The sequence below is a fragment of the Mastigoproctus giganteus genome, chromosome 9 (assembly GCF_048544385.1).
Source record: "Mastigoproctus giganteus isolate SK-2022 chromosome 9, ASM4854438v1, whole genome shotgun sequence".
Lineage (NCBI taxonomy): Eukaryota > Metazoa > Arthropoda > Arachnida > Uropygi > Thelyphonidae > Mastigoproctus > Mastigoproctus giganteus.
Genome location: NC_143583.1, coordinates 29,120,131 through 29,146,048, shown reverse-complemented (window position 1 = coordinate 29,146,048; position 25,918 = coordinate 29,120,131). Strand labels below are relative to the sequence as shown.

Genomic DNA, 25,918 nt, shown 5'->3' with positions numbered 1-25,918 from the left:
AGCCAGAGACAAAGTAATAGTCCAAACAGTGGAAATACATCTCTTCTTTCCTCCAAAGAAAGCCAAGTCGATTCCTTCTGTTGGAGACGTGATGGCAGCATCTGTTTTTTGGAATGCTGATGGGGTGTTGCCAGTGGGTTATCTTCAGAAAGGCGAGGCAGTCACAGGGACATGTTACGCAGACCTTATGAGGTATTGCAGGAAAACATCAAATACAACACCGAGGAAAACTCAACAAAGTAAACTTGTTCCACCAGGACAACGCACCTTTTCACAAGGCTGTCATTGCTATAGCTGCACTGCATAAGTGCGTCTTTTAAATCTTGGACGCTATCCTCCATATTCAGATCTAGCACCATCGCACATTCGCCTATTTACTAATTAATTTGAAAAATGAAACCTAGCTATCATCCATTTTTCCAGCGATAGTAACATCATTTCTGCAGTGGATGTATTCCTGGAGGCTCAAGAGAAAACTTTCTTTGCAGCTGGAATCAACGCATTGGTGACAAAAGTGTATTACTCCAATTCGGACGATGTTCAGAAGCAATGAGTTACCAGACTCCTCAAATAAACCCTTCATACTCGGGCCAAGAACTTTTCAAACACCCCTCGTATCTCGACACTTTACGAAAAACTCATTAACAACCGGTGAAGAATGCAGCCTGACGTTTGTGCAACTAACCAGCTTCCTTTTCTTGAGCCTTATTCGGTGAATTCTTTCAATTAAGCGAACAAACTTATGAATAACACTTCTTATTCACTATCTTTCCCCATGGAGCATTTTCCTTTTGAATAATTCTTTTGTTTTGAAGAAAATGACAAGCATCTTTTTGGTTTGATTTTTGAAAAACCAATCTATGTTTGTGGATCATACTCGACTTTCCACTTGTAACGATCAAATCAAACAAGGAGAGGTCATCATCAACCGCTTCAAATGACCTCTTCGCATGCTCTGAATCTGAGCAGTTTTTTCAATGATCTCCTCTTCTGATGCTCCGACTCTGAGCAGTTTTTCAATGGTCTGCTCTTCGCATGTTCCAGTTCTGAGCAGCTTTGTTCAATGCCCTCTTCGCATGTTTTTCGGACTCGAAGCATACGAAGTGAGGAAGGCAATGGTTCTACGTCCTATGACATGCGTGCAACTGACAGATTTATGGAACTTTGTTGACAACCCTTGCGCACACTAAGCTAATGGAATATTTATTGGAAATGAAAGAGTGATTCTTTCATTTTGTGTATAAATTATATTATTATTTCTTTTGTCATGGGCTTCTTCGAAGTAAAATGAAAATTTGTCCAAAAAGTACCAGAAGAACTTCGTATTATTATATTCAAAGGTAGTTTTTAATTAATTTTGTTAAGTATTTCAAAAATCTGCATGAAAACACTTCTCCATTTCGATTTCTTATACAGAGTTGTTATAGGAAAATTAATAACGCAGACACTCACCAAATTATCCCATCAGCAAAGTTTCTCATTGTTCCTTTGTGTGTCTACTTAATATTCTTATCCTTTGTCCACATTTCCAGTCTGAGGAGGAAAAAACAGAAAACATGAAAAACTTATAGAAAATACTTCATGTCATAATGGTCATTAACATTTTTTTGATTGCTGGATAATGAAATGATTCCACAAAATGTGGAAATCAAAAAGTCAAATGAAAATCAAAAAGGAGTTGGATGTTTACAAATTGTATTTATATAAATTGAACGTTTAGTTCCAAATAAAAACTGTAAAATTGCATCAATTTTTAATGGTTTCTTCTCGATTCTGACTAATTGGTCATAATCTGAATTTGGTTAATGTTTGTCAATTCGTATCCAAAAAGAATACAACTTCTTGACTCAATTATTTCCAATAGGAGACTTTTATTCGAGGCGAAAAATAAACCCAAGTTAATTGAAATTCCCCCACTCCCATTCCTGCCAGGAGGCGGACCCATCATGCTCGCGGTAGGATGCACTTTAAGAATAATCTTCAGTATATTTTTCAAAGCCTTATACTTTTTTAATTTAATCTTTTTGTGATTCATTCAGCTAATAACACCATGGAACAGGTAGCCTACCATCGTTCTCATAAATCTTAATCATGCCATACATTTTTGATCTTTATAAGACGACTCGCACCATCGGAGGTAGTCCATCTTCCCTCAGAAGAACTCTATTTCTCATCGGCCTCCACTTTTTGTACACCGACATCCTTGTTTCGGATGTGTACGTGCGTACTTTTTGTAGTTCGGCTAGACGCGACGGGATACCGACTGGCGGTTGTCGATTTATCGAGTACCAAGGCTCTCCCAGTCTGGACATTTGCTTACACAACCCACACCCCTTACTACATTGCCCTAATATTCTAATTAACCAGCGAATCAAAGCATTCCTACATTCCAGGTCGGCCGATCAGTGCGTGCGCACAGTTTCTCCATTGAACGCCAATGTTTTCTTTAAAATCAGTGAGTGGTCCTGTGAATGAAGTCTCCATCAGCGCCACCTCTCTTGCCAATCGCGCATTCATAAAGTGTTTTAATTAAGGAAATAGGGGGAGGAAAGGTTACTCGACTGGACTTTAGCTGTCATTTCCAAGTCTGACGTCATACGCACACACACAGAGTGAGGCATGGAGTACCGTTATGTTCTTGGTGAGTTGGGGAGAGACGGAGCAAAAATCCAGATCGCTAAGGATGACGGGAAATAGTGTCGTAGATCGATTTCGATTCTCAGCAAGTTCGGTTGCTATACAGAGCGATCCTGTTGTAGCAGACTGCATGATGCCCGATTTTCTTTCACCTCTGCCACGCGCATGCACACCATCCTGTTCGTAGGTAGTCGTCGAAGCGGTGGACGATAAAAGGAAGGAAGATTTTTGCCTTCACTTTTCTTCATCTTCTCAATATGGTCACATCTAAGATTAGTTGTCCATTCCTGTTAAGACATCCCGTTTAAGTTATGGTGTCCTATGAAATACCTTAACCCATGTTTGTCCCATTACTAGCAATTCTTTCTCGTTTAGCGCAGATGGCCATCTCGAAAGGTCGGTGCTTTGGTCTTCCCTTATTCAATAAGGTTCAAGGTACCTCTTGGAGCAAAACGCTACTTCGGTTTGTCCGTTATTTCACTGTTTCTAATGTGCAAGAGGAGTTTGGAAAGTTTCCACACTGTCTGTCTGCCCTGTTTGAAGAAAACTTCAACAGGAAGTTGTAATAGTTGAATGTTGAGTTTATGCTGAAGACAGAAAGTCCATATTTCTTTAGATGGATTCAATTCTTCGATGGATTTTCTAAGACGTCTTCCTTACAATACGGTTGGATCAACGTCCATACTTTAACAAAAGGTTTCAATAGAGGAGTGGGTAGAGTGAAAACTACTTGCGCTACGATGGGGTTCTTTCTGTCCGATACCCGACACAATCAGAATATCAAACGGATCAAATGAGAACAAAAGACACGCGGGAAGAGCGAGGCTACCTGTGTCACCCGTAACTCACGGAAACCACTGACGGCAGAGCACGGAGGCAGGACCGGAGAGAGAGAGATGAGGGGGAGGAATTGTTGGATAGCTGTTCGCTGATAGCACCAGACGCATTAATTAATATTCCTAATTTGACACTAGGCGGCGCGGGTGGGCTGTTTTGTCGCGAGCTTATGAGCTTCTGAGAAGATGAGGTAGGGATCGGGGTGGAGTGGGGGGGGAAGGACGAATGGTGGGTACACAGGCCGGTGAAGGCGACAACCCTTTCAGTTGGAGGATGAGGAAAGGATCGCCGAACAGGCAAGGGCAGCCGTCGCCCCAACGCCGCGATTTGACAAAGCTGAACATCGGTGCGGACGGGTGTTTTGGCGGGACTGTTTTTCCGCACATCCTCGTTTGTTTCCGGAAACACCAAAAGTTCTCTGCGGGATGCTGTCGGATCGAAGTGACGGTGCTTCCACCCCTTTGGACACCCCTTGGAGGATGGCAAAAGAGTCCAAGATGGCTGCCGGCTCGGCATATTGAGGTGGTAATTAGTGATGTAATGATGGTCCACTCGAGCGCCGTCTGCATGCAAATGATAGAAACTTCAGGTCGAGTAGTTGAGGGAACATTCCTTCAAGAGATGCTGTCGGAATGTGGACGTCCGCCTCTCAGCTGTCGTAAGTTGTGTTCCGTTTTGCTCTAAACCTCACTTAGAGTGCGCGCGTGTGTGTTTGTGTGTGTGTCGCTTCCCGCGCTGGCGCGTCACTTGGCGGAAGTTGGCGGCAGCAGAATCTTATCCGATACGGGATGGTGTGGTCGCCTTTGCAAACGAGGAAGGGTTGTCGTAGCGAACGAGAAAAACTCAAACTTCGGTACGGAACCACCTTACCTGCGATGACCTTTCGTAGCGGATGGACTATACTGCGCGCAGGCGAACTTCATTTTCGTCTGAATTCATCCCAAAAGTATCCACTCTGTTAAGAGCTGACCTTCCTATTTGTACCACAGATCCGTTTTATATTTCCTTTTTGTCGCGCCGGTACCACAGTGGTTACAACCGTCATCCTTTCCACATATTGGGTGAAAAAGGCTCTGGTTCGAATCCTGTCAATGATGCGAGGCCTCAGGGATGAACTGAACGTCCTCCCCCCTCGGAAAATTGGATTTTTCGTCCACCAAAACAGGCAAATAGAGCAGAGAACACACGCAATTTATGGACATAATACACATGGGCTCATAAGTTCGGTCTTGGGTTGTTAGTTCAAGGAAAAGTCATATAGGGATTACTTTTTAGTCTCCCCGGTTGCACATTGTTTATAATCGCCACCGAACGGAAGGGAAATGCTCATAAAGTTTTTGTGGACATTTCTCACTTCGTGGCTGAGTTAATCGGTCTCAGGCGAAGACAGCAAAGTTTCTTCTTCCGAAAATTTGTTTTATGTCCAGAAAAACAAGCCAACCAAAGAGCATGCGAAATTTATGGGCATAATACATATTGGTGGATGGGCTTGACAATTATACCATCTCGATATTGATTTATACAAGGCAAAGGTTACAGACATATTTGGATGGGTTTGTACCGATGAATGTAAGGTCATGAGGTGTTGGTATATGTTTTTAATAAACTGCGTGTACTTTATGACCAATTTGACTAATTTTCAGGATGAAAAAGCCTAAACTTACAGACAGATAAAACTCTTCTAAGATTCTAAACTTGTACTTTAAACTCCGAACTTGATCACTGCCTGTAGAGTTAATTTAAAGGTTCCATCATTGTTAAAAAAAAATAAATTACAATCCTCTGTGGTTGCTTTATTCAAGGTGTGTGATGATAATCATTCCAGGGCTGAAATAATTATCATCAAACATCAGTACGTTGACATATTCAAGCATAGAATTTATGCAATTGGCGTATAATATTACGACAGATGGCATACCAGATACCCGTCCCGTTTTTTAAAGTATTTTTCAATGAAAGAAGGACAGTTTTCATGTCACTGTTTTGAAAATAATTTTACTCATTGAGCAAAGAATATTCTGGCAATTTTTTTTAATAAACTTCCACCACTCTTACTAAATAATCTTTTATAAATTAACCGCTATAGAAATTTCAATTTCAAAATGGTCAGTGTTAATTGCGTTCCTATCTAATCAGATGTGTTATTTCTGTAATACAGGATAACTGTAACTTGGACCAATTCCACTAAGATATCAACCTTCAGAATGACACTGAATATAAATAAGGAAAGGCTCCAACTTTGTATTGTCCAAAGTCTGGAACTTAGCACCTACGATGGGATCTGATTAAGATTTCTTGAAGTTTAAAAGGGTTGGGACATTGGGATATCTTTCGTTTCATTAGTAATACAACCCACAGGGCATGTCTAAGTTAAGAAAGATTTTTTTGTACACTAGATAAAAGAAAATGAAAATTTTCTTTCAGCCAAAGAGTAATTGGTTATTGGGGCACCTGACCATGAGGAATTAAAGAGTTTAGTATGCTTGAAGAGTGTTGGATAAATATTTTGATAAAAGTAGGTGACAGAGGTTGTATAGACCATGATAATAATATAATTTGTCTTTTAAGGCGATGCTTCATAAGCCTAGGTTCTTATAGCATGTTCCTACTCTAATGTTAATACTAATTTCTAAGATGATGGGAATTCTGAAGTGTAATTTGGAAGATGATAGCATCAATTCTCATTAAATTCTTAATAACTTCGTGTTGAACTTTTTTTTTCTGATGAATCAGTGTAAGCTATTTTCGTAATGTTCTAGAACAGGGCAAGACAACTCCAGTACAAACAGGATAAGTACAATATTCATTCTATGATCACTGAATTATTACCACCACAACCGTAATGCATAGCAAGCAGTATAAAAAGCCAAATAGCGAGCTTGCACATCTGGTCTTCCATATTGGAAATGTCACGTCTTTTCGGTTACTCACAGCCCATTGTGGTTGAGGTGTACAAAGAATGGTGTTGAACGAATCAAACCACTTCTCGCCGACAGAAATGTAAAGGTTTACACAAGGTGGACGTTCGTGGCAAAGGAAGATTGCAGCGCGTTGTACGCGCTCAACGGCAGGTCACTCTGCTACGGTTTACTATCGGGAATGCAAGAACAATATACCAAATGACGATTCGCCGCACGCTCAGACGTATGGGGTTGCACAGCAGATGACCCGAAAGACACCCTCTTCTCACTGCTGATCGTAGTCGACGGCGAATGCTGTGGTGTCAACAACACCCTGGTTGGACACTTCGGATGAGTCCAAACACTGTACCTGATGCAATACGCTGACGGACGTATTCGTCTCTGGTGCAAGTAACAGGAGTCCATGGACCCATTGTGCATTGTACCCATTATCGAGGCAAGTGGCGGTGGTTACTTAATATAGGGTATGTTTTTCTGGTAAAATTATGACCTCTGGTGCGTATGGACCAACATTTCACTGGTGAGGTCTACCGGCAGCTCTTAGGAAATCTATTTCCAGTATCTTAGGAGACCATGTGCACCCTGCTATGTTGCATTTTTCCTGTCCAGAAATTGAATGTTCCAAGACGATAATTCGCCGTGTCAACGGGCCCGCACTGTGCAGGTGTGGTTCGAAGGACACAGTGAAAGTATCATCCATCTTGGTTGGTCTCCAAATTCGCCTGACCTCAATCCAATTGAAAAACCTGTGGAATGTTTTGGAATGGGAAGTGAGGCGTATGGACAGGCAACCGACCGGAAAACAGGTAACTAGACGTCCTTGTCAACTAAGGAGAATTTTCTCTTCTGCTAGTGTCACTCACTATTATAATGTTATAACGTTATTAAAACACTTGCCAACTTCACCAAGGGTTGTCTTGTTACTGCAGGCCTACTGTTTCAGATAAACAGCACTTCTCTTAACAGAAAAGTAGTGTTCATTTGAATACGAAGTAGACTATACCTTCACGAGTTGCGATGGTATTGCACTATTTGAAATAATCAGCACTTCCTATTGAGATGATTGGACTGTTTATTTGAATACTTAGGAGCTACGCTACCTCGCGAAGATTTTATCATCCAAGGATACTAAAATTTCATTTATTTTCGGTTATTATTATTATTATTAACACAAGTTCCCGGGATTGCTTAGTACACGATCCCATATACTGAGCTTGAGTAAAAACCCAACAAAGAATTTGTGAAGTGTAGGCTCTGTTTCCCGATTAAATCATCATTAAGAGTTATCTCTGCAGCTTTTGTTACATTATAATTTTCAGTTACATAATTGATTTACTTAAATTAATTGTAAGTCAGGTGAGCTCTGTTCGCAGAATTTGGACACTCCTCTGTTTGGTTCTATGGTCACCAAATCACCATGATAGGTCTCCATATTCCCTACTATAAAAGGTTACAAGCAGTGGCATATTGTTCTACGGTGTGTGACAAAGATGAACCGGGGTACTAAGCTTGGTAGGAGTGGACCATCATTATGATAGCTACTTTTGTGTGGCAGGCATACTGCTGACTGGAAATTGGTGCCCTCCAATTTCCATTTAGCCTTCTTTAAAAAAGACTTAAGAGAGCTGGAGACGGATCTGGTAAATAGGATGATCATCATGATTTCGGCAAAGCATGCTTAAACAATCAGTAAGAATTGGACGACTTATGGACTTAAGTACCATAAAGTCCAATGAAGAGCTATTAACATCTCGTCTAAATGAGTGGGATGCACTGGATCTACCTACAAGAAAAAGCATTTCGCGGTTGCATATTTTCTAATTCTTTGTGCTACTGCGCAGATGTAAATTATCCATCTCCTCGGAGAAATTAAAGCTTTTATACCTGAAAGGTAACCTTGATATTCGATATCCTCCTGTCATCAAATTGTTTGACCAGTCACTTTCCATTTGTCAGCTTCCACAAATCTTTGGGTTTCAAGTTGGGTCGCAAACTAAATGTTCAACAGCATGTTCTCCATATTCATGAAAAAGTTATAATGTATACATCTATGTTGCTACGAATCTCAAGACATTTTTGAGGCCTTAATTACAAGATTTTACGAATGCTTTACAAAGCTGCATTTTGCCTATTTGAGCACACAATAGCTGAAGTTGGTCTCATCTGGAGATTGGAAGATGACAATGGAAGACGCTCTCATCTGAAGTTGGAAGATGAAGATGGAAGATAATCTTCATCTGAAGTTGGAAGATGTAAGATTCTTTCAACTAAATAGTTGGAGGATGGATGATAGTAGCATCTTGTTGGAAGTCTAAATGATTGCTGTTGAAGTTGGTCTCATCTGGAGATTGGAAGATGACAATGGAAGACGCTCTCATCTGAAGTTGGAAGATGAAGATGGAAGATCATCTTCATCTGAAGTTGGAAGATGTAAGATTCTTTCAACTAAATAGTTGGAGGATGGATGATAGTAGCATCTTGTTGGAAGTCTAAATGATTGCTGTTGAGAATTTTTCTAGCGAGAATTAGTTTCTGGTGAAAAAAAAAAAAAAACAAGGATCCAATGGAAAAAGTAACATCTTACTTGCATTCAGCATATTCAAAAACAAAACAAAACAAGAAAACTATGATAAACAGATTTTTTTTAAAAAATTCATTGCAGTGCCAACACTGTAATCTCCGACAATGAATTCGGGGCCATCTAACCTTTATTTGAGCAAATCTTCGATGCATCGAAACCCACTAAACATTGCAGGAAGGAGGGTACTTGAAATAACGTAACTGCCTAGATATATAGAAATATTTTGTAGTGTTGCTAACTGCAAAAGACTATCAAAGTATCGACTTGTAATAAACCAATGATTTTTGAAAAGATATTGTCTCGTAAACTTGATAAGTACCCTTTATTACAGAAGCCACAGTATATTAAGATCCGTTATATGATGTTCTTTGAGGCTGTTAAAATATGCTATAAAAATGTAATTAAAATAAATGTATTAGCATACCTGAAACCACGTAATAGGTGTTTAATCTTGGGACTCCGAAAGAAACTTGTTTATTACCCCTGACTAATCTGCGCGGGTAGCATAGTGGATAGATTCTACCAACTGTGCTCAACACGAGGGTCTAAATTTGAATTAAGAAACATAACCTGGTCAGATTGCACAAAGATACGTTTTGCGAGAATACTCTTGTGAAAGAGAATTTGCAAAATCGTGAAACGATCCTTGATGTGACAATGGTAAGCTGTAGTCGGAGTTGATATGCATCATTGTCGCTATGCTATCTTGAAAATTCTTTGAACAAAACTAGAACTTTCTTCTATAATGCAACTATTATTACAGACGTATGATTCAGATTATTCATAAAATATTAATCACCGCAATACAGTGGATATCCTTTGGCGAAGTGACCCAAGGAAGTCTTCAGACAAGCCTTCGTGATGCATTTCCTGTTTTGTAGAATGGTTTCCATATTATCACTTTCGCCTAAATTTTGCCTAATATAGAAAATTTTCTACAAACATTATGGCTGTAGAATGTGAATAAATACTATTAAATTATCAGCTTGCTGATTTCATATTAAATATATTAAGTAATTTTTTAAGCGATGGGTATTCATCAGAATACAGTGAAGGCTAAATTCTATAGTGTAAATTGCACAATGGCAGTAGAGATGGCCAAGGTCACCTGAGATCTACGTGGAAAACCAGAACAGGTCGCTATTTCCTCTAACAGCAAGAAGGAACCCTACAATTTCCTGTCATCAACTGTCTCTTGAGGTTGCTTCGGACACAGATGAATATATTTCCAACCGGACTGTGTTAAGAAGGTTCAATTCAAGTGGACGCTATGCAAGGAAGCCAGTGGTTTGCAACCCATTAATTCCAAACCACTGCAGAATTCATCAAAACTGGTGCCATGAACATATGATTTGCAGCCCTGAGAAATGGCGTATAGTTATGTTCTCTGATGAGACTCATTTTAGCCTACAAACAGATTCTAGACGTTATTTCATCTGGAGACAAGGAGGAATGTGGTACCATTCCTCAAACATCAGAGAAAGAGACACTTACGGTGGTGTACATAGAGCTCAAGTGGTGGGAGAATATCTTGGAACTGAGGATATCGAACCACTGCCGCGGCCAGCACGATAAGCGGACTTAAATTCGCTCGAACATATGTGGCATGCCCTTGGGCATCGCATTGCACACCAAGAGCCAACTCCTCGGTCATTTGGTGAGCTAAGGTCTGCAGTAGTGGAAGAACAGCATTAAGGGCAAGTCAAGAGGTCTACAATGGACAAGAGGATAGCTGAGTGGGAGAACACAGAGAATGGTAATTAATGGACACTGCTTTTCGGGGACTAATGTTATAAGTGGAGTTCCCCAGGGTTCGGTGTTGGGCCCATTATTGTTTTCTATATTTATCAATGATATTGATGAAGGTATATCAGTATTAATGTCCAAGTTTGCATATGATACAAAGGTTGGCAGGATTGTGAATGATAGTAATGACAGTATGCTACTGCAACAGGATATATAAAAGTTGGGCAGATGGGCTGAGAAGTGGCAACTGCAGATTAACATTGACAAATGCATAGTATTGCATATGGTGAGAAGTTACCTCAGAAAAACGCACAAACTGTGTGATACTACACTCAGGGTGGTAGAGAATGAAAAAGACCATGGAGGGTGGGGTAATTGTGTAGTCAGATATGAAGTTTTCTGAACATTGCGGACAGGCTGCCAGAGCAGGTGATGGAATCTTGTCAATGAAATACAGGAATTTTGCTAGTAGGGAGGAGATGATTATTCCATTGTATAAGGCAATGGTCAGGCCACGCCTTGAGTACTGCGTACAGGTCTGGAGGCCTCATTTTACGAAGGATGTTGAGTTGCTTGAGCGAGTACAGAGAAGGGCAACAAGATTGGTGAGGAGAACGATGGGGTGGTCTTACTAAGAAAGGCTTAAGTTTTGTAAATTGCAGCTTTTGGAGAGTAGGCACCTGCGAGGTGATCTGATTGAGGTGTATAAGGCCTTGAATGGATTGAGCAAGCTGAATGCTGATGAGATTTTTCCTCTTGCTCAGATTACAAACCTGAGGGGGCATAGATTCGAACTGAGGAAAGACAGTTGTAGAATAGATGTGCGGAAGTTTGCCTTTAGCCGGTGGGTGGTTGATTGCTGAAACAAACTTCCATCTGTCGTTGTGGTAGTCGATAGTTAAATAAATTCAAGGAAGAATTGGACAATTTTTTAGAGAGAATGGTTGTTTTAAATTGGATTTTTTTTTTTTTTTGCTAATGCTATATGAGCTTGCTTTCTTGCATCGTATGCCTCTACTAATGCTAATATTATTGGATTTGTTGCCACAGAATCTTATAGACACCCTTATATTGAGGATGGCTGTCAATGAGGATCATAAGCCTTTTTGATAATTCTTATACAACTCCTAAAATGTCCCTTATACCTGTGCTAAACTGTCTCCTCATTTCATCGTTATTCTACGATACCCCACAATACCAATTTTGTTTTCCACTTCATCGCAAGCTGCACGAGCTACACCCACGTTTTCTACGTGTTCTGCTAATTTTTTCGAGCAGTAGATGTTCCAGTACGCTATCAAACCAGATTCACTAATTCAAAAGAAGATTAACAAGATAAATTAAGTGGTAATTATACTGCGTGGGTAACATATACTCATCTGGACAGTTTTCTTGCTTGCTATTATAAATGCTCTTAACAACGTTCCTTGAAAGAAAACATTCTGTTCTCTTTCTCATTCTCGTTCTCATAATTAAACTCACCTTTTGTATCGGGTGAGTTTAACTATGAGAAAGAGAAAGAGAGGTAGAGTAATTAACTATGAGAAAGATTACTTGAAAGTGAGTTTAAACGAGTTTTATCTCTTATTCAAGTGTTTCAAGTTACAATTTCGCCAAGGATTACTTCCATCAATGTATTCAGATATTTTCAATAAATTAATCACAAAATATCGTGATGGGTTTCGTAACGAATTATGAATAATTCTTGTACACAGAATTCTATATTCGCTTCTAGAAGATGAAATACACTCGTTTGAATGCCTTATTCGTGTCATTCGAAGGTCAGACATGCGTGAATCAGAGCGAATAATTCCAAATAGACCAACCCAATGGAAACCTGTAATCTAACAGCAATGAATAATTCACCAAACTTTTAGAGTTTTCTTGGAAAAGTAAAACTGCACGTATTACTCTCTCTTGCGCATGTATTCTTGGAGATAAATGGGAGTCTGTTAAAAATAGACGAGTTGTCTGGAAAAAACTATGTTAACGCAAGAACTTCCTGTTATTTTTGCGATATCTTTAACGGATTGTGGGTGTGAAGACCTTGACCTTGGCCGGTAGTTGAAATAATATTCAAATAAAGTGTCACTTCCATTGGTCTACGTGTGTAGTAAGTGATAAACTGTCTAGAAGGAACGCATTTTATTTCGTCTACGTAACTTCCTCCAAATGCCTCTGACTAGAAAACGAATTGATTGCATTTTTATACTCAAGAATATTTCATATATTCCAACTTCTTGGGCACCATTGCTGAAAAAGGTCAACACTTTGATGTGGGAAGAATGTTTCACACATATTGGCGAGTTTGTTTCAGGGTGAACTAACTTTAAGCTGATTTCGAAACAAAAATAAATAACCGAATTATTAATACCTCGCTCACTGCTCCGGTACTTGCATACTCTCTATTTTAATTGCAGTCAATGTATCTTTAAGCTTGTTCAAAAGGATCTTCCTCAAAGACCCGAGTTCGAGTCCCGTCGATGATGGGAGGAATTTTTATGGGCCTTTTTCACAATCATGGTTGAGTTAGCCGGTCTCAGACGAGGGTAGCATGGTTTTTTCTCCCTTAAAATCGGGTTTTTCCTCCAGCAACCTCAGAACACACGCAAATTGCAGACAATATACACGGAGCAACGTGACCTTAGTTGCTGATTCTCCTAAAACCAACAACAACACACAAAGGGCCTTATACTCTGTCTACTCAAGAAGCCAAGTCAAGGGATTGGTAATCTTTTGGAAGACTTCTTTTTAGAGTTTGTACTTAGTAAAGCGCTTGGGAAAAGATGTCCCCTCATCCGTTACATCCTCAGTTATTCATATGAGAACAGATAATTTGTGTTCGTTATTGATCTTCCCGACTGTGGATGATCTCCAACCGATTGTTCAAACATCTTTAAGAAATTGATATTTCTCAATTATAATTTTAGATAAAAAAAGCAATTTATAGTAAACAGAAAACCAATTGTAGTCCTCGCAAAACGCTATCACAGATGAAGGAAGTCAATACTGCTCAATTGTGTCCAAAAAACATAATTACTGGAATATTTCATTGGGTTATAGTTATTCCACTAAGTTCCACAACTTTTCTTATAGCATTTGGCTTAGGACGTTTGCAATGCGTCGCACAATTCTTAGCATAATCTCTCCCCTGTCGGTTTTTATTTATTAAACTGCGAATACACCCTTCTCTAGCTTTCACATGAACTCTGTGACTATTTCTAGAAACTTCACTTTCTCAGAGTCCCTATTCAGAGTACCTTAGAAACCAGGGGAAGAGAGATTTCCCACGTCATTGTATTGTGACGTCACCTGAGCTAATGCAAAAGTTCACCTGCTTGTCACCTAGTTTGCTGTTGTCCGACGTATACCCCCGAAATCTAACGGTACTGCGGACCATTGTCTCCCATGGCTCTGGGCTGAATGACAAAAAAAGGGCCAATCCCCCAGAACTTCCGTTAATACTATTCGCTCTACTTGTTCGGCGCTTTCGCACCCCAAGACTTTCTTTTCTGGCGAAAAAATAAAAAGAAGACGAAACTAGGCTGACCACGTTTCTCAATGGAGTCTTTCATTCATTACTTTTTTCCTATTTCATTTTTCATAAGGTGCCAGCTTGTAATGTGAAACCCATGAAGGAATATTGTACACGCTGGTACAGTGAACAGCTTATAGTGGATGAATGGTTGTTGCAATGAACCCAACGGAAAATTGATGCAAAAATCATCTATATATTGTACCGGAAAGTTTCATTCATATGAAGATAAGAAAAAGTTTAAATTATGATTATGAACAGATGTCTAAGAATGTCTGAATAACTCTTCTTGATCCACAGGCAGAGGTACCAAAAAATCTTGAATATCTACCCAAATTCCGATTTGAGAGAGCTCCAGTTTCGGGAGAAGGAGAAGAATCTTAGTGAGCTGTGCAAGGTCGACCAAGAGTTATAACATATCTTTCCTTGGGTACCAGACGAAATATGAAGATGACACCATATCACTTGTCTTCTATGCTTGCAACCATTTCGGGACAGAATATCTGTATAGTCTGTGGGAAACAAGTCTGGATGCAAGACGACCTTGACGTTTATCCCTTCTGACATCTCATAGCAGGGTCGGTTTCAACTGATGTCGTGACACATGAGGAGCAATTCTTCAATACCTGTTTGTGAACGAGTCCAGATTCAGTCTGCAGTTCGATTCCCTACTGGACAAAACAACTGTTATATTAGAGCCACCCGAAAACCAACTCATCTGCCCATTTGTAATATGTCCATGAATTGTGTATGTTCTCTGGTCGATTGGCCTGTTATGCTCCTCCCGAAAACCTCCAGTTTCTGGGAGGGGCAAAAACCTTGCTGTCCGTGTCAGACTAACTCAAACACAGATTTAAAAAGCCGTTCCTTGCGTCATTGATGGGATTCGAACCCTGGCCTTTTCCACCCGGTGTGGGAAGGACGGCGGTTATAACCACTATGCTACTCGCTCAGACTCCCATCTGGACAGAAAGAGAGTGAGAGAGAGAGAATAGATAAACTTGGACTCATCATTCAGGTATGCAATTAGCCGATCTCAGTGGAAGGCACAGGAAACTTGATACTTTTCTTCCACGTTTACAAACAAATCGATACACGCAAGAATACGATTTACAAACGATATACGAACTCTTTGTGGCTTTAGCTTGACAAGATTTTACTTAAAGAAACTCAGTCCAACCCTACTTTAGACTCGTCCGGAAAAATAAATCTATCCCATTGATTTCAAGACAGCTGAACTTGTTTCAATCAACAGTAATACATGCCTTTAAGTTGACCATGGATCAAGATCACGTCACTGCTAAATAAGGCGATGTCCTTGTATTCTTTCTATCTTGTAAAACATTTCAACCTGGCCATCCCTGAATATAAATAGAAAATTTATTTTATTTTATTATTGCGTTTTTTCTACGATGATAATACTTCTTTTTCATGGTATGTAATCATGGAAAATAAGTCCCATCAATCTAGGAAATTAGGGGACAAGAAAGATAAATTATCGACCTCGAAATTAAAAGAAAAAATATATAATAAAAAAATAATATTATGCTTTTGCCATAAACAAAAATTTAAATCTGACGAATGATATTTCGATTTAGATCCCATATCAGAAATTTGGGAAAGAGAGATTGAGTGTCTAGAAATTCAATAGCTATCAAAGCCAACTATAAGAGTAATTCCAGGAAGTTTTGCGTGAATTAGAAATAATAAAATTGATTAATACTGAAGATCAATTCCAGTTGAAGTCTGCAACGTCCTAACAACAAACTTTGCAAATAATAAATCCCTCGAATATAATACAGCTCTAAACGACCTGGAATTAACAAATTAAAAGGCAATTTTGTGCGATTAATACGACAAATGAAATTGTATCCATCATTAATAACTTTTAATAGATTAGGTCCAAATAACTTAATAATCCTAACATTAATCAGAACTCAGAGACAATGGAGGTTTTTAAAACGTCAGCTTTAAAAGTATTTCCAATCGATAGTTTCAATGTCCTAAAAACTGGGTTTTTTTCGTTGCATCCTACATACATATTCACAACATCGGGACTGATTTTAGAAGTAATATCTTCTTATAATCACTCAGAAGTAAGTTCTGAAATCTTGACTTCTTTCATAGTACAACGCAACCAGTTTTAACCCCTTCAGATCTCCATAAAACGTCTATCAGATGAAGCTGTACCAACAGGTAACAATAGAGCAGAATTGAATCTTTTTTCTGTTGTGGAAGACCCAGGATAGGATATGAAGCACTGAACAGGGTATGAAGACAGGCTAACGTTGTAGTCCGAAATTACTAGAGAAAATTTATTATCCCCTTCTAAAGTGGTTCGAATTTATTCCCACGTACGTTCAGTGTATCACAATTACTCAATTTACTTTCTCAGCTGACGTCACTGGGCTTTATTAGAGAATCCCTCTTCTTCCCCTTAAGACACAGAAATGGAATCGTCCTTCTTCATTAATGTCTAACCACTTTCTGCGTCCCGACGTCTCTGAAACTTTCCCTATCTTGTTGCCATGACGCTACCTAGGGCGGTCATTGACCTAGCGTCTTTCCCTCCTCTGTCTCGACATCTGAAGGCTTTCGTCAAGGAGAAGGGGAATGGGGGGGTCGAAGAGAAACAGGCCATACGGGGCTGAACCCACACAGAAATGTGAAAAGTGGGTTGGGGAACATGATAGGGTCAAAGGAACAAAGACTGCTTCTCTCACAACGCACAGAGATCTTGTAACAAAAGGAACCTCAGTGGGAGGGCGGGGAATGTCACAGCAGCGTCTTTTGTCTTCGCATCGACAGGCATTTGTTTCAAAACGGATTTGTAGATTGTTAACCCGTGATCTTGGAGAAAACTGTTACGCCTCACAATCCGACACTCACACGCTGTCCACATCTCTATCTTCAACGGAATGTATGATAAGTTCTGCCTTACACTTGTGTGTGTGTGTGTGATATACAGAAACCCCTTGTACGTAGATAGGTCTGAGAAACCCGTTTTACATTCTCAAGAATATTTTCCTTTGAGTGAAGCTGTGTGTATCCTACAATCAATCTTTGAGTAGAGTGGGAGAATTCCCTCGCTGTTTTGTTTTTAGCATCATACCCTAGATCCCTTATTGCCATTCACTTCAGAGAATCTTCTTCTAAAAATTCTCATGGGACAAAGTTGACAGTTTACAATCAGGAGATAAAATTTCGAATCTGTTTTTGAATGTCTGAAAGAATTCGCGTTAACTGCTTCACTATTTTCACTTATATTGAGCGCAGTTTTCCAAGTTATCCTGATTCTGATTCATTTCAAAGTAGTCGAGTGCTATTGTCTGATATTTGACCAAAGGTAGATTGCGCCTACCCCTTATGAATCCTATCATAACGGAAACCCTTCGGATCCCTGGAGGTTGTTTGTGGATGAAGGATGGTGCTGAAAAACCAGATGAAGGTGCTGGAAACCATCATCTTGTTTTTCATCTCAGATGATAGTGTTTCGGGTACTTTGAAATGAATCAGAATCAGGATAACTCGCTCAATTTATCATTCAAATTTCATTCATAGGATGAATTCTGCAAAGTCATAATAAAATATTGTAACTAAGCAGCCATTTTCTGAACACCATTCACACATATCTCAATTACCTCTAACAAAAAATCAGTTTTATGTTTTCGATACAATTTTTCTATCCAATATTGAACATTGGTCAAAAAAAGAAATATTGAGCAATAAATATCCAAGGATTTGCTATTGAAATTTTTAGTAAAAGACGAGTTTCTGGTTGTAGAAATATTTATGGAAAAAATTATTCTTAATTGTATATGTAACAGAAAGAAGAGAGAGGTGAACACCCCTACAATCCTCAAAAAAACATAAAAAAGTCTATCTTTGGGTACCTAAACGTCTTTTTCTTGTTCGTCGTCTTCGGCACATCAAGCAGATCTGTTGTGCACTACAAAGGCTTAAACACATAGTGGACCGAGTGGGTCAGCCTTCACTTGTGATTGATTCAGCGGTATTTCTGCCCACCATTATCCAGCTGCCTGCCGCTATGGTAGTCGGATGTCAGGACCTCGCAGCAAATCGCTTTGTTTCCCAGACAAATATGGAAGTCTGAAGCTATGCACATCAACCTGCCACAAACTTTGGTGAGTTCAACATGAGATGCAAAACCAGAAATGAATAAAATATGCGAAAGGAGTTGGTTAGTGGTTTGGTTGAGGGTAAAAAGGAGAAGGAATGTAAATATAACAGCAAAAGAAGGCCTAGTAAGACTTATATTGATAGATATAATCAGCCAGTACAGCGAGGAACTTGGTTGCTTAGAAGAGTTATCGGAATTCAGAGTACATATTTCTTAAGTGATGCTCCTTGTCGCTCTGCTCAAGTTTTATGTAAGCTACAAGTTTAGTACGCTTACAGTTGCTTATGGAATTGCATAAATGCTTGCCATTACAAAAGGAACCCATGTATAGTTTAGAAAAATTCATTCTGATAATGCAAATCGGAAATTGCAGAAGATGTGGTTGCTGAGGACAACAGACGTTTCGTTTTAGATTACTTAGGAACCAATGACGTGTCGCTACGTAATGTGATTAATTTTATATATTATAAAGATATAAAATAATACATCACGTGATTTCTATATATATATATATTTTTTAAGTTCTGATCAGCAAAGTTGGATGAATTGAAACTAGTTTATGTCTTCATTAATTGAGAGAGCCAAGACGCCATTGATATTATGATTGGGCTTTTAGTTTACAACTTTAAATTATCTTTTATTTAGAAAGGGCATTTTTTGAAATGCCCTCGCAAATATTTCTAAATTAACGCAGTCATTAACGTAAATGATATAAGATAACTGGGTAGTGGAGATTAATTATGTAAATGTAGTTGTATTAATGGTAATGTACTCAATATCTTCATTTATCTCTAAAACTGTGGTTTAATCAATAACTTTATAATTGTAACCATACCAAGGATTAAGAAACGTATTTCAAAGAGGTTGGTTCTAGTCAGTACCCAGACAAATATGGAAGTACTTGATCCTGACCATTTCTGTTTATATGATTCGTATTATTATTCTGATAATCTTAATTTTATAAATATTTTATGATTTTAATTTTTGGATAACTTTTTCCATATTTTTCTGATTCGATTTTTATGTCATGATTTCTGGCATTCCTCTCCACATAATGGCAAGATTTACGTACTGAGGTAGAAAGGCAGTGAACAAACAAGCGGATTTTCAAGGGCACAGGCACACGACCACCATGTTGGTTTTAAACTTGAAATTACTCCATGGCTTCGAGCAAGGCTTCCCCCTAATACCAGAGACACAGGGCACGAGACATATCGACTGTTCTGATGACTACTTGCTCTTCCCACTCACTGGACCCCCATCGTAACCATAGAGACGCATCCCTGGCCCCTTCTTCCCTCCCTTGGTCTCAGTCACCCACATGCCCAGTTTTCTATCGCTCAAGGTCAAGTGCAACAGCCCGAAGCTGTCCCCCTGGCCTCCCCACTGTATAAAAAATTAGAGTAGGAGGTGGTAGTGGTCGTGCACGATTCTCTACCCCCCCCCTTACAGTGGCCTCTCAGGGCTCCAAACGCCTCCTTCGTCTATCAGGGATAACTGGCTTTACTCAGAAGGGAGAGAACAAACGCTCGTGGAATTCAGCTGTAAAATGCGTCGGTTTTCCTTGCTTAGAGATGGATGGAAGGGGTGGTCCCCGTTGGTGACTCACCCGTGTATAATGTGTATATGCGATTGCGTGCACATGTACACACGCACATACACAGTTCATGTGTGTGTGTGTTCTCTCAACCAGCCAACTTGCATGTAAATTGGACAAGGTGAGATATTCACCTCCTTTTGCACACACACAACATTCAGTTTTATCTAAATAGTAACTTTGGTTACGTCCCACACCAGATATATATATATACACAACACACACACACAGTTCTGGTGGACCTTAATAATTTGTTAGGGGGTAGTGAGGCAGCCCGATTATCATTTTATTCTATACCATCTAATATGCGAAGGTCACCATTGGAAAACTGTCAAAATTATAAATAAATCCTAAGTCACGAAGGATGCTTTGCCACAAAGTAATTGCATAATTTTTATTAGATTGAGATCAGCAGCTGTGTGACCAATGATCACTTTCATGACCGCCAGGGGTTGTAAGTCATCCTAAGATTTAAGAAAATTTTAAAAGGTTCGTTATTTATGCTTATTACATCCACCGAAACAAGAAAAGAAAAACAAATCTTCAGACAGTTAACTGGAACACCTGACCAGCCATAATTTCCACACGCATTAGGGGGTTCGTGCATGGCAATCATGTTCAGCGTTCGCGTGTTTGGTGTTCGGGACATGATCTTATTCGTGAAGTAAGTAACTTTAAAAGATCAGATTACCTTAGAAATATTGCAATCGCGTGTCTGTGGATATGGTTCCCGTGTGAATCTGAATACAATTATTAAATATTTCTCAAAGGAGCCACAAAAGTTTATAGAAAACTGCCAATCTTTGTTTAAAAAAAACCCTTTTGATTATTTTGTTTATTGCATAATCAATAAAACTTCATTGGACAAGTTATTCTTGCGCTACTGGAAAGTAGGGCTGCCCTGGTGAGTTATTTCCGATTTTCCAGATAGCCACACGCAAATCAGATGAATCCTACAAACAATGGTACCATCTGAATTGGATTAGAGTGCTGAAAACCCCAAAAAACAACAACTTGCATCGAAAGAGATTAAATCTTTCGATTTGCGTGAACCGTTATGTTGAAACCTGCTGGAGAAAGTGAACAGGAGGGACGTCCCGTAGCACGTGCTTTCAAAAAAAAAAGAAAGAAAAAAATCCCTGTACAGAAGTAGGCCAGGGAACCTGCGGACTTCTCTTTCTCATTCTTCGTAGCGGGGAAAACAGTGGGAATCGGAGGGGTGCAGTAGTTCTGGGGTCTCGCACTAAGGGCGACGCTCACCGCGCTCCTTTGCCGTATCAAAAATGATGCAAACGTTAACTGAGTCCCTTCTCACGCCATGGCTCGCGCATACACATATACAGACACTTGTCCAGGAGGGGGGGAAGAGGGGGGGGAGACCACTCAGCTGGTGAGTTTTAGTCCCCGGCGAGAAACAAATATGGAACAGTTTGAAATAACTGCACACTTCGTGTGCGCATTCCAGCTTAGACCATTTCTTCCTTCCCATCTGTCTGGACGCCACCCCCCTTCTGGTACAAAACATTGTTTTATAGAATGAATGAATATCTTTCATTTACATAATTCTGCGTTCGTTCTTGCGCACAATTAAACGTTTTCTATTGCGATAAAAATAAATGATTAAATTGTTTCTTACGGGCAATTCTGGTTGGTGTATATTTTCAGAGAGAATTCCGATATTTGACGCTTCTTTTATAGCAACGTTAAGCTTTAATAGAACGACAGCGAGAGAGAGAGAAAAAGAAGATAGTGTGCTAATATTATGGAAAGTTAATCCTTTAATGTTATAAATTTATTTTATATGGATTAATAATTACTGAATGACACCAGAAGAGCAAAGAAGATTGTAGCTGAAAGCGAATGCAGTTTCTTCTTATGGCGATTGATATTTGATATTAATATTTAAACAGAATTAACTGTGTTCTTGCAGGGTGTAAACGATCCCTTTATAAAATGAATTAACTACTTTTCTTGGGGGATGATCAAACACCCTTGTCTGAAAAACTGTTTTCTTAATGAAGAAAGAAAGTAATTTAATTTAAGTTACAAAATCCTGTTTTTTTCTTTTGGCTTTCTGGAAATAAAAACAATTGTGCGGACGTGTTCCTCTTTTTAACTGATCCTTCACTCGATTTGTGTTTCTAATACTTCCTTTTTCTGTCTTTAAACATCTTTATTTGCTCTCTCTCTCTCTCTCTCTCTCTCTCTCTCTCTCTCTCTCTCTCTCTCTCTCTCTCTCTCTCTCTTCCTTCCTGCTTCTTTGTTCCTTTCGCCTTTCCATGATCTCTTTCTTTTCCTTTCTGTTTCTTTTTTCCTTTCGCTTTTCCATGATCTGTCTTTCTCTCTCTCTCTCTCGCTTTTCCATTACGTTTTCCTCTCTCATTTTCTTTTCCTCTTTTTTCTTTTTCTTCTCTCTCTTGTCTTTTACTCCTTCCTCTCTTTCTCTTTTCCTTTTTCTCGTTCCATTTGTCTCTCTTTCTTTTCTTCTCTCTTCCTCTCTCTCTCTGTCTTCCTTTCTGCTTCTTTGTTCCTTTCGCTTTTCCATGATCTCTCTCTCTCTTTCTTTTCCTTTCTGTTTCCTTTTTTATTTTTCTTCTCTGTCTTGTCTTTTACTCCTTCCTCTCTTTCTCTTTTCCTTTTTCTCGTTCCTTTCGTGTGTCACCCTCTCTTCCTCTTTTCCTTTGTCTCTTTTTATTCCTTCCACTCTTTCTCATTTCCTTTTTCTCGTGTCATTTGCCTTTCTTTTTGTATCTTTTCTTCTCTCTGTCTCTATTTTCATTATCTCTTACTCTCTCTCACTCTCTCTCTCTCTTTTCATTATTTCTTACTCTCTCTCTGTCTCTCTTTTCATTATATCTTACTCTCTCTCTCTTTATTTATTTTCCTTTCTCTTTCTTTCTTCCTTTCGCCTTTCCACGATCTTTTCCTCTCTCTCTCTCTCCCTTTCTTGCTTTCGCTTTTCCATTGTTTTCCACTCTTTTTGTTTTGCTCTTCCTCTCTTTTTTTCTTGTTCTCTTTCTCTTCTTTTTCTTTTTCTCCTTCCCTCTCTTTCTCTTTTCCTTTTTCTCCTTTTGTGTGTCACTCTCTCTTCCTCTTTCCCTTTGTCTCTTTTTATTCCTTCCTCTCTTCTCATTTTCTTTTTCTCGTTTCATTTGCCTTTCTTTTTGTATCTTTTCTTCTCTCTGTCTCTCTTTTCATTATCTCTTACTCTCTCTCTCTCTTTTCATTATCTCTTACTCTCTCTCTCTCTCTCTCTCTCTTTTCATTATCTCTTACTCTCTCTCTTTATTTCTTTTCCTTTCTCTTTCTTCCTTCCTTTCGCCTTTCCATGATCTTTTCCTCTCTTCCCCTTTCTTTCTTTCGCTTTTCCATTATGTTTTCTACTCTTTTTGTTTTGCTCTTTCTCTTTTTTTTTCTAGTTCTCTTTCTCTTCTTTTTCTTTTTCTCCTTCCCTCTCTTTCTCTTTTCCCTTTTCTCATTCCTTTTGTGTGTCACTCTCTCTCTTCTTCTTTCCCTTTGTCTCTTTTTACTCCTTCCTCTCTATCTCTTTTCATTTGTCTCTCTTTCTTTTCTTCTCTCTGTCTTTTCAATATCTCTTACTCTCTCCCTTCATTTCTTCTCTCTTTTTCTCTTTTCTTTTTCACTCTCTCTTTCTTTTCCTTTCTCTTTCTTTCGCTTTTCCATGATTTTCCCCCCACGCTCTTTTCTTTTCCTCGTTCTCTCTTTTTTCTTTGCCTCTCTGTGTGCTTTCTTTTTCTCCTCGCTCTTTCTCGTTTCCTTTTCTCTCTCTCTCTCTCTATCTCTCTCTCTCTCTCTCTCTCTCTCTCCACTTCAATCCTCTTTTTGTGAAATCATTAAACCAATTATCAGATCTGTACCCACTCTTAAGTTAACATTTGTGAACCTCTCTTGATTTCAGTGGCTCTTCAAAAAGAAATCACCACATACTAATAAAACAGTCACTGAAAGAGAATTGATAAGTACGAAGGCATTCTGAACAGAAGAGTTATAACTTAAATAAGCATCATAGAGTCCGTTTCCCACATTTTTTCGGGGCATGGATAAGACAGTCCTCCCCCCCCATCATAACCTCACTCCAGTGGTACAATGTGCCTCTCGAAGCTGCCTCGACGTACTTTTTTTCTAGTGGCTGTCTCCCCTCTTACCCTGAGAGGAGGGGGGGGGAATGGACCACCTTTTCACCCAGCTTACCTACTTTCTTAGACAGGTGGCGTCCCCTGGTGAAAAATCAGTCATTTTTCCATATCACTCAGTTAATTTCCTATAGCAACTAACTTGGGTGTTAACTGTCCACAATCAGCATCCTTGATGCCATCTCTCTCTCTGCAAATCTCTGTGTATTGAGGTAAGAAAAGTATCCTTCTTATTTCGTAATTTTATGTCACGGTATTTTACGCGAATACCCCATAAAAATGCATCTGTGCGCGTATATAATACTCGTATATATACGGGCATATTACAGGGGCTATATGCAAGATCGCCTCCTGGTGGCAATAGTTTTAAATTTTTAGCGCAATCCTTATATTTCAATGGAGAAATCTGTTATCTTTCAAACAGATTTAAATAAATTTATTATCATTAATTCCTTTGTTTATTTCTTAAACTAATTTATTCCCCGAGTAGAACAAACAGCTTTTTCCCCATTAAAATTCGATAGGGGGTGGGGGGGTAGGAAGAGTGTTAATCTTTATTTAAATTCTACTTTATAATTTTAAACTTTCCTTAAAATCTTGAGAAAGTTCCTTTCAGTGCCCCACCTTTACAACAAGGACGAATTTCTTTTTTTTATTCTTTTCTTCCTTGAACAGTAACAGGTGTCGCCTCTTTGGCTCCATTGTATACTAGTAGAAGGAATGGGGGGAAAGAAATGGGAAAGATTTAGACAATAATTCTTCCGGAGCCGTGCTGGGTCATATTAAAGATTCTGTAGTGGCTCCCACGTATTTCACTGACTCGGAGCACCAAAGAAAAAACATGGCGGGGAAGAAGAAGAAGGGAAGGTTGCCTGTCTCTTAAGACGACACTTTAACCCGCAGGGGTCAACGGACTGCCAAAGATGAGGACACGTGTCTGAACTCTCCCCTGGTCCTACATCAGGAAGAGAAAGTCCCAATCACTACGGTCTTTTATTCCACAAGAAAGCGCTGATTGAAAACGACATCTAACGGTACAGCTTGAGATGTATGCCACTAGGGCTCCACCTTGTCTTCAGCAAAGAAGGAAATTATTAGGTACAGAATATTTCGGGAGAATCATTAAAAATATTCCTAGGACAATCACAAATACTTTCCAAATATCCAACAATTTGGAACAATCATGGAAAATCATTTAGGGATAAATGATCAACTAGAGCCGAAGATCAATCTCAAGATATTGTCTAGATAAGTATTATATACAGACATGGCACAAAAAATTAGCAGTAGATGCACTGTGAACAGGACAGTTGTCATCACTTAGATGAGTGTTCCTCAAATGTTCAGCAAAAACCACACCTGATTCGTTGCGAATTTTTTTTTTCTGGTTGTTATTTCAAGTTCACAATAGTTAAAACATCCCAAAAGTATCACTACCATCTTGGACATGTTGTACACTCTCTGGTGAAATTCTTCGTAGCTTCTCCTGTGAACTTGGTGCTCCTAATTAGAAAATGGAGTAAATTTGGGTTCGTCAGACCACATCACTTTCCAAACATCGACAGTCCAGTTTTATGCTTTTAGCATTAGTGCCTTTTAGCACCTTCGTGGAATGAAGACCTGACAGTTCCTAATCCACTTTCTAGAGAAGAGACTTCAGAACTGAATGCTAAATTTGGTGAAAAGGATAACTGGAACTATCCTGTTCACCTTAGACGCCTGTTCAAGTAAAACGCCCCATTTCAACAAGAATTGTTGAAAGTAGTGCT

The 25,918-nt window shown here is 39.2% G+C and overlaps 1 long non-coding RNA gene across 1 annotated transcript in view; it reads left to right on the top strand.

Moving 5' to 3' along the window:
* Window positions 1-4,039: 4,039 nt before the first annotated feature.
* The window catches only part of LOC150080126 (uncharacterized), a 306,965-nt gene continuing 285,086 nt past the window's right edge, over window positions 4,040-25,918 (top strand). The window contains exon 1 of the long non-coding RNA XR_016547402.1: window positions 4,040-4,132. This is a non-coding gene — a long non-coding RNA (uncharacterized LOC150080126). The remainder of the gene's footprint in view (window positions 4,133-25,918) is intronic.